General features: G+C 33.5%; 1 long non-coding RNA gene across 1 annotated transcript; it reads right to left on the bottom strand.

The window, feature by feature from the left end:
- Positions 1–4,802: 4,802 nt before the first annotated feature.
- Positions 4,803–7,184, bottom strand: LOC126725300 (uncharacterized). Its single transcript, XR_007655403.1, has 3 exons — positions 6,876–7,184; positions 5,687–5,762; positions 4,803–4,950 (listed from the first exon to the last, which is right to left on the bottom strand). It is a non-coding gene; the product is annotated as an uncharacterized LOC126725300 (long non-coding RNA).
- Positions 7,185–7,397: the final 213 nt, after the last annotated feature.

The following is a 7,397-nucleotide window of genomic DNA, read 5'->3' as shown; positions in this document are numbered from 1 at the left end:
TTGGGAGTCACTATGTGGCATTCTGATCACTTGTCCCTCCGTGATCATACAGGAGTTTTACATGAACATGCATGAATTTGATTACTCTATACCTCATTTCTTCACTCATGTTCGGGGTACGCGCATTGTAGTCACTCCGGATCTTATATCCAAGGTGCTACATGTACCAAGGGTAGCGCATCTTGACTACCCTGGCAGTGATCAACTTAGGACTATGTCCAAAGACAAACTCTCGTCTCTCTTCTATGAGACACCATCATCTTGGGGTGACCATCAAAACACCCCTTGCACGGGCTTTGCAAAAGGTCCGTGGTTCCTTAAGATGGTGATGACATTTGTTCTTTATCCCATGTCTCATGATAACTCCATTACTAAGCCTCATGCTCGATTTTTGTTGTCCCTCATTGAAAGGATTACCATAGACTTTCCCTTTCACTTCATACTCTCCCTTATAAATGTCTATAGCGATACAACGATCCATGATAAGCTTATCTTTCCTTCGGCTATCACGCGGATCATTCGCCACTTCTCTGTCTCCAATCTTGAGTCAAATCACTTCTTTGTCACAGGTGCCATTGATGCGACGAACGTTAGACAAAGCGAGGCCCAACTTTAATCGAAGCAACCATGGACCGAGATGGTGGCTCCTCTGGCCTCTTTCACTCCATCCACATTTGCTCCTCTAGCCTCGAGGTGGTCATGGCGCAGCTTCAGTGCATGGATGCTCGCCTTGACACACTCAGTGATGAGTTGTGTTAGGTGAACACCTATGTCGGTCGTATTGCACGATGGCAGGCTCGCCTTGGTGGCTTCATGGCGTCTCCCTCTCCTTCTCCAGAGGCTTTAAAGGACGAGGATGATGATGGTGACTCCAACGATGATGAGGATGCTGAGGATGAAATGCTAGCTCTTCCGGTGACGACGAGATGACTGCTTGAGTTACTTACCCTTTGTCATTCGTGACAAAAAGGGGAAGTAGTTTTGGGTATGAGAGTAGTCATGTACTTAGGAGGAGAGTTAGTATAGGAGATATCTTTGTTAGGGGGAGTGTTTTTCTTTTTGAGGGATGTAGTGAGAACCTTTTGTATCTTTTCTTTTCTTTTCTTTTTTTATAAATTGTTTTTACATTGTGATAGCAAACCTTGTATTCTTCTTGATATATATATATTGAGATTGTTATTACATTCTTTCACCTGTCTCTACATGTGCTGTTTCTTTTCTCTCTTTATGCACATGCTTCTTATTATTTGTATTCAATTTTTAAATTTCTGTTTCACACTAAGATGCCGTGATGAGTTTTGTTTAAAAGTGTTTCAGAAATACAAGTTGTCAAAGTCTTCCATACCATGAACTCTCTTCTTGCAAATTTTTTTAAGAGTTTGTGTTAGGATAGATTTTATTGTATTTAACAAGTGAGTATGAGTTGAGTGATTTATGACTTCTCTCATATGTTCATTTGTTTGTAGTGGTTTTGTCATAGATTACTAAAGGGGGAGATTGTTAGGACATATATGAATCATGTTAGGAACATATGTCAATATAGAATTGGTTAATCCTTTGACAAAACACACTTTACTTGTAATTGGGTAGATCTAGGATGTGTTTAATATTTGAAGGAACAAGATTTCAAGTCCAAGTGTTAGAGTCATGCAAATCTATCCAAGAATCAAGTGAAGAAGTGCTAGATTTTAAAGCTCGACAGCTAGCTCGACAGATAGCATCTATTGAGGTTTAAAAGGCTATGTAAGCCCAATGCTCGACAGTTGCTCGATAGATAAGCTATCTACGAGATTTATGAAAATCAGATTTTCAATTCTGATTTCACACCAATCCATGTATACATGTTTAGGTTTTTTTTTTTTTTTTTTTTTTTTTTTTTTTTTTTTTTTTTTTTTTTTTTTTTTTTTTTTTTTTTTTTTTTTTCTCACAACCCTAAACATATATAAGGATTATCTTAGGAGCCGTCAAAGGTTGTGCAAATGTGAGGCAAAGTTTGTTCTTGCAAATTGTGACCAGAGTCAAAATTTGCCCTAGTTCATCTTTCTCTTGAAAAAGCTGCTGTGTTTATATGTCGTTGGATTTTGTGACCAAGAAGCTTTGTGATTTTCATCGTGTTGATGAACTGAAGAACTTTGCAGTCAACATCTTTGTCAAGTTGGTGAGTAAGCCACGTACTGGGATCCACGCATCGATTGGTTAGTCACGTATTAGGAGCCGTGCATTAAAAATGAGAGATTATCACTATAGAACAAGTCCAATTGGGTATTGGGGTAAGGGTTCAACTGTAGGTTAATATAAGGTACTAGGGATTCCTTTACTTATAACCGCTTGTTATGATAATAGTGAATTCTCAGAAGTGGTGACCTTAAAATCACCCGGAGAGGTTTTTGCCTTGGAGGTTTTCCTCATTCGTAAACAAATGATCGTGTCAACTTTATTTTTCATTGCATATTAACTTAGTTGGTGATTTGTCCTAGTTCATCTTTCTCTTGAAGAAGCTATTGCGTTTGTACGCTGTTAGGTTTTGTGACCAAGGAGTTTCATGATTTTCATCGTGTTGATGAACTGAAGAACTTTGCAGCCAACATTTTGCTTAAGTTGGTGAGTAAGCCGCATACTGGGATTCGTGCATCGATTGGTTAGTCACATACTGGGAGTCGTGCATTGAAAAGGAGAGATTGTCACTACAAAACAAGTCCAATTGGGTATTGGGGTAAGAGTTCAACTGTAGATTAGTATAAGGTACCGGGATTCCTTTATTTTTAACCGCTTGTTGTGATAATAGTGAATTCTTAGGAGTGGTGACCTTAAAATCACCCGGTGGGATTTTTGCCTTGGAGGTTTTCCCAACTCGTAAACAAATCACCGTGTCAACTTTATTTTCCACTGCATGTTAATTTAGTTGGTGATTTGTTTGTGCTACCATACGTTTTGCATGTTAATTGAATTAATTAATTAACTTGGCTAAATCAATTAGTTAATTTATCACAAGGGGTCAATACATTCTTTGCCTATCATTATGACATGCCATTAATTTTAAATTGGTTATAATTATAACTAGTCGCTAACCCGTGCTATGCACGGGAAACTTCAAGAAATTTATTTTAATATATTATATGTTTTTTTTTTTTTTGCCTCTATTAAGCACTAATAAATAAAAATTGTATATTTGAACAAATAAATCAAGGTTTATAATAACAATTTCCACATTAAAATTGCAATAATATAATATCAAAAACTTACATACAAATAAATACAAAAATAATTTGTTTATGCTTATATGCTCCCACTTCTCATGGCTGGAAATCTTCATTATTGTATACAATTGTATCTTTGTATGATGTAACATAAAGTTAGAGCAACATAAAGTTGTTTTCAGGCCCCCGGCAGTGTTCTTTCTTTTCCATGGTACCCTAGATCTCCCAAAAGTGCAACTTATATGCCTTGAAAAAGAAAATAACTTATTAACTTCCTTGACAATAACAAAGACCACCACATGAAAATGTCCACTTAATAGAATAAGAATCATATTATTTAGTTTCACTAATCCACCATTGAATTTCGTAACTCACATTAAAGATAACACCAAAGACTTTAAATCATATATAGTCCATCGTTTCCATCATGAAAATCAAAAGATATGAGCATGTGGTTTGAAAATCATCATCTAAAGCATTGCATTGTCAAATAAGAAAAAGAATATATCAAGCATTGAACACACACTTAAAATGGAATGTAAAAACCTGGTCCTTTTTTAACTTGATAAGTGTAGCTCTTTTATCTAACTTCAACATTAAAATTTGCAAAATAGGAATTTAATATTTTTTAAAAAAAATTATATCCCTGAAATTATTATTTAATGGGCAAAGAGAAAGCAAAGATTTAAAAAAATGCTTTCACATCTATCTTCGACATTAGTCTTTTCTACCATCCACACAAAGTCAATCACAAAGCTATCATGCATGAAAATGTTTGTGGAGTGGTGTCACACCATTGGCATAAATGATATGCATTTCAAAGTGTTTTGATTATTCAACCTTCCATCAAACCCCATCTATTCTATAGATCATCATGTACAATTCAAATTCCCATTCTCACTACTTTAAAGTAGCATCACATCAACAATAACAATATTAAAAAGTTAGGTGATATGATTATGAATCTTTAGTACTCTTCTCAAATACTACCAATATGCATGAGTATTCATTCATCTGATAAATAATTTAATATGCATATGAGTAATCAAGTTAGTATGTGGAAACTTAATATGACATTTTTAATTTGGTACGTGCAAACATGTAAATATGACATTTCAAGTTTAATTTGCATTCAGCAGCGTGTGATTGTAGAATCCTTAAAAGTGATGTGCACAACTTTTCTTTTTCATTTTTCTTTTCCAGCTAAATGTGCATTACCATTGTAGAATTTTTGCAAAGTATATTAGAAGATACTGTAAAACTGGAGGAAAAAAAAAACCAAAAAGAAATTGAAAGAAGTTGGAAACACACAACTAAAAAGAACGGTCAATTTGATAAATCACTCATTATATATTTATAAATTCATGATCAACTGTCTATTAATTGTAGATATCAAGAAGCCAACTCTATCTCAAACTGACAAGTTTGTCTTTGTGTGTTTAAGATTAGAGATAGTCCAATTGTACCCTTATGGCCTGCACAATCCTGATGAGTAATGCCTACTTAAAATCCAAAAAACTCAACTTCAATTTCTTTACAATTAAACCTAATAGTAATCAAGTAATTGAATAGCTTTGAGACAAAGTATACCTGTAACTAACAGTCTCAAAACTTGTAAAACATAAATCACATCAGAATATACCTAATTAATTATACAAAATGATCCACGATTAATGAATGCACATAATATCAAAAACAACAATGAGGACAGAACCTCTGTGTGGATGATCTGGAAATCCAATGGAAGGAGTCACTGCAATCCATATCAATAAAAGAAATTTGAAAATTTAATACCCAGAAGATAGAAAGTCAAGAACAAAATAACCATGAATCAAAGTTGAAACCAACCAACTGATAAAACAAATAAAATAGCTATATAAAGATTCTTGAATCCCAAACACACTAAATAAAAACCCAAAATTATTTATAATTTGAATCCTACAATTTCTCACTGACCAAACAAAAATCATTATTATTATTAAAAACCAAAGCAATAACACAAAAAGAGAGAGATGGGATGGAACATAAATTTGAACATCTTCTTTGAGCTACATGTTTTATGTTAATTTAAAATTTCTAAGATTCCTTGAATTTCATATGAAAAGTTGCTAGTCTCACATCAAGGAATTTACCAAAGCAATAACACAAAAAGAGAGAGATGGGATGGAACATAAATTTGAACATCTTCTTTGAGCTACATGTTTTATGTTAATTTAAAATTTCTAAGATTCCTTGAATTTCATATGAAAAGTTGCTAGTCTCACATCAAGGAATTTACCAAAGCAATAACACAAAAAGAGAGAGATGGGATGGAACATAAATTTGAACATCTTCTTTGAGCTACATGTTTTATGTTAATTTAAAATTTCTAAGATTCCTTGAATTTCATATGGAAAGTTGCTAGTCTCACATCAATGAATTTAGTATTTTGAACATAATGTTGTAATAATGTACTGAAAATAGAAATCATGAAAATGAAGATAACTCACCATGCACAATTAGCTAACATTACAGCAACCTTATTTAGCTTGGCTGGAATGAAATTGAATTTCCACTAATACAATCCTGGCAATAGAGTATAAAATATTAAAATATCAGCAACTAAAAAGTTCATAACTTTAAAATTTGGAGTTAGAAGATTGCATAGCAAAGATCAGTTGCTAAAAATAAAAATGCCAACCAAGAAGAAACTTAAGAGGGAGATCATCATTGAGCCGCCCCTCTTTTAATGAGCTAAACTTTGAACATGACTTCTACCTTATGTGCAAAAGGGCTTTTACAAAGTATAAAATAATTATAAACTTGAGAAGGATCTTAAAAATAAAAAATATGAATGAAAATACAAGCAAAAACACCTCAAACACCTCATATGCACTATGCAGAATCCCATATGCAGAATCCCACTGCAGACATAGCATCAAACACCTTACAGGCACTATTATAGACTCTTTTTATCATTTTGTCAAATAAAGCAAAAACTGATATTTAAATTGCCACAATTAAAAGCACAACCACCATTCCAAATTTGAGAGATAAGTAGGATAATTAATCGATATTTAGAGTTACCCATGACTGGATTAGACTTCATTGTTTCAACAGGGTATATCAATAGTTAAAAAAGATGTTATGTCTCTATTGAGAATAATCTAAAATGTCACTGTTATACACGCACAAACTGCTATTCAGCAATCCCTTTGCTAAACTTTAAAGGATCAAATCTTGGCAAAGTAGAAAGCAAAATTTGAATATTTTGTTGGAGAGAAAAACAGAAAGGAGAAGATTCTAGGAAGGATGGTAACTTGGAAAATTAGTTCCAAATACTGATGCTACAGTCAAATATTATAAAGATCAGTCATAAAAGAACACAACTCTTGCGACATCAAAAGACAAATAGTTTCTATTTGGGGGAGCTATCCCTATGATGTTCATGATTGGGAAATTAAAACAACTATTCGATGACACCAAATCCATACTATATATAATCCTTTTCTACTTGGGTTGTGAGGAAAATTCACTGTACCATTCAATTAAACATCTTCAGAAAACAACGGTGAAAAAAAGGGGCAAGCTTTTTCATCATATATAGCAAATTTAATAAAACAATTTGTCAACAGCAACATAAATCTATAATATAAAGAGCTAGAATTTCCCAATTCAATATAATTGAAGAAAGAAAACCTTGGATTTGAAGTGCAACCGCTGGTCAGCCTTGCAAGCCGTCAAGAATTCTAGCTTTTTCATCATTGTACCAGTTTCCTTTCCTTGGTTTGTCAGATGGAGAGTAAGGTGAGCTCTAAGAGGTAAAGATGATGGGTCAATCGTTTCCCAACATATCCGACCGGCTTTTCCTTCTTTCTCATCCTAAGTTTTGGATTTTGATTTTGGATTTTTGGGGGAAGGAGAAGGTTTTGATATTTGGAGAGAGAGGGTTTCTGAGGAGAGAGAGGAATGGTTGTATATGTTGCCCATGGTTTTGCTTTTGCCGTGGTTTTGATTAGAATTTAGGTTTCTAGTTTTTTGTTTTATCGGGCTTTAGGAAAAAAATAATCAAAATTTTTTGTTTTTCTTTTTGGTTTTGCTTTTGCCGTGGTTTTGATTAGAATTTAGATTTTTAGTTTTTTGTATTATCGGGATTTAGGAAAAAAATAATCAGAATTTTTGTTTTTTTTTTTTTTAAATAATGCTAACGTGGAAAATTGT

This window comes from Quercus robur, chromosome 5, assembly GCF_932294415.1.
Source record: "Quercus robur chromosome 5, dhQueRobu3.1, whole genome shotgun sequence".
NCBI classification, from domain to species: domain Eukaryota; kingdom Viridiplantae; phylum Streptophyta; class Magnoliopsida; order Fagales; family Fagaceae; genus Quercus; species Quercus robur.
Note: the sequence above shows the minus strand (reverse complement) of the source record. Positions and strands in the feature narration are given on the sequence as shown.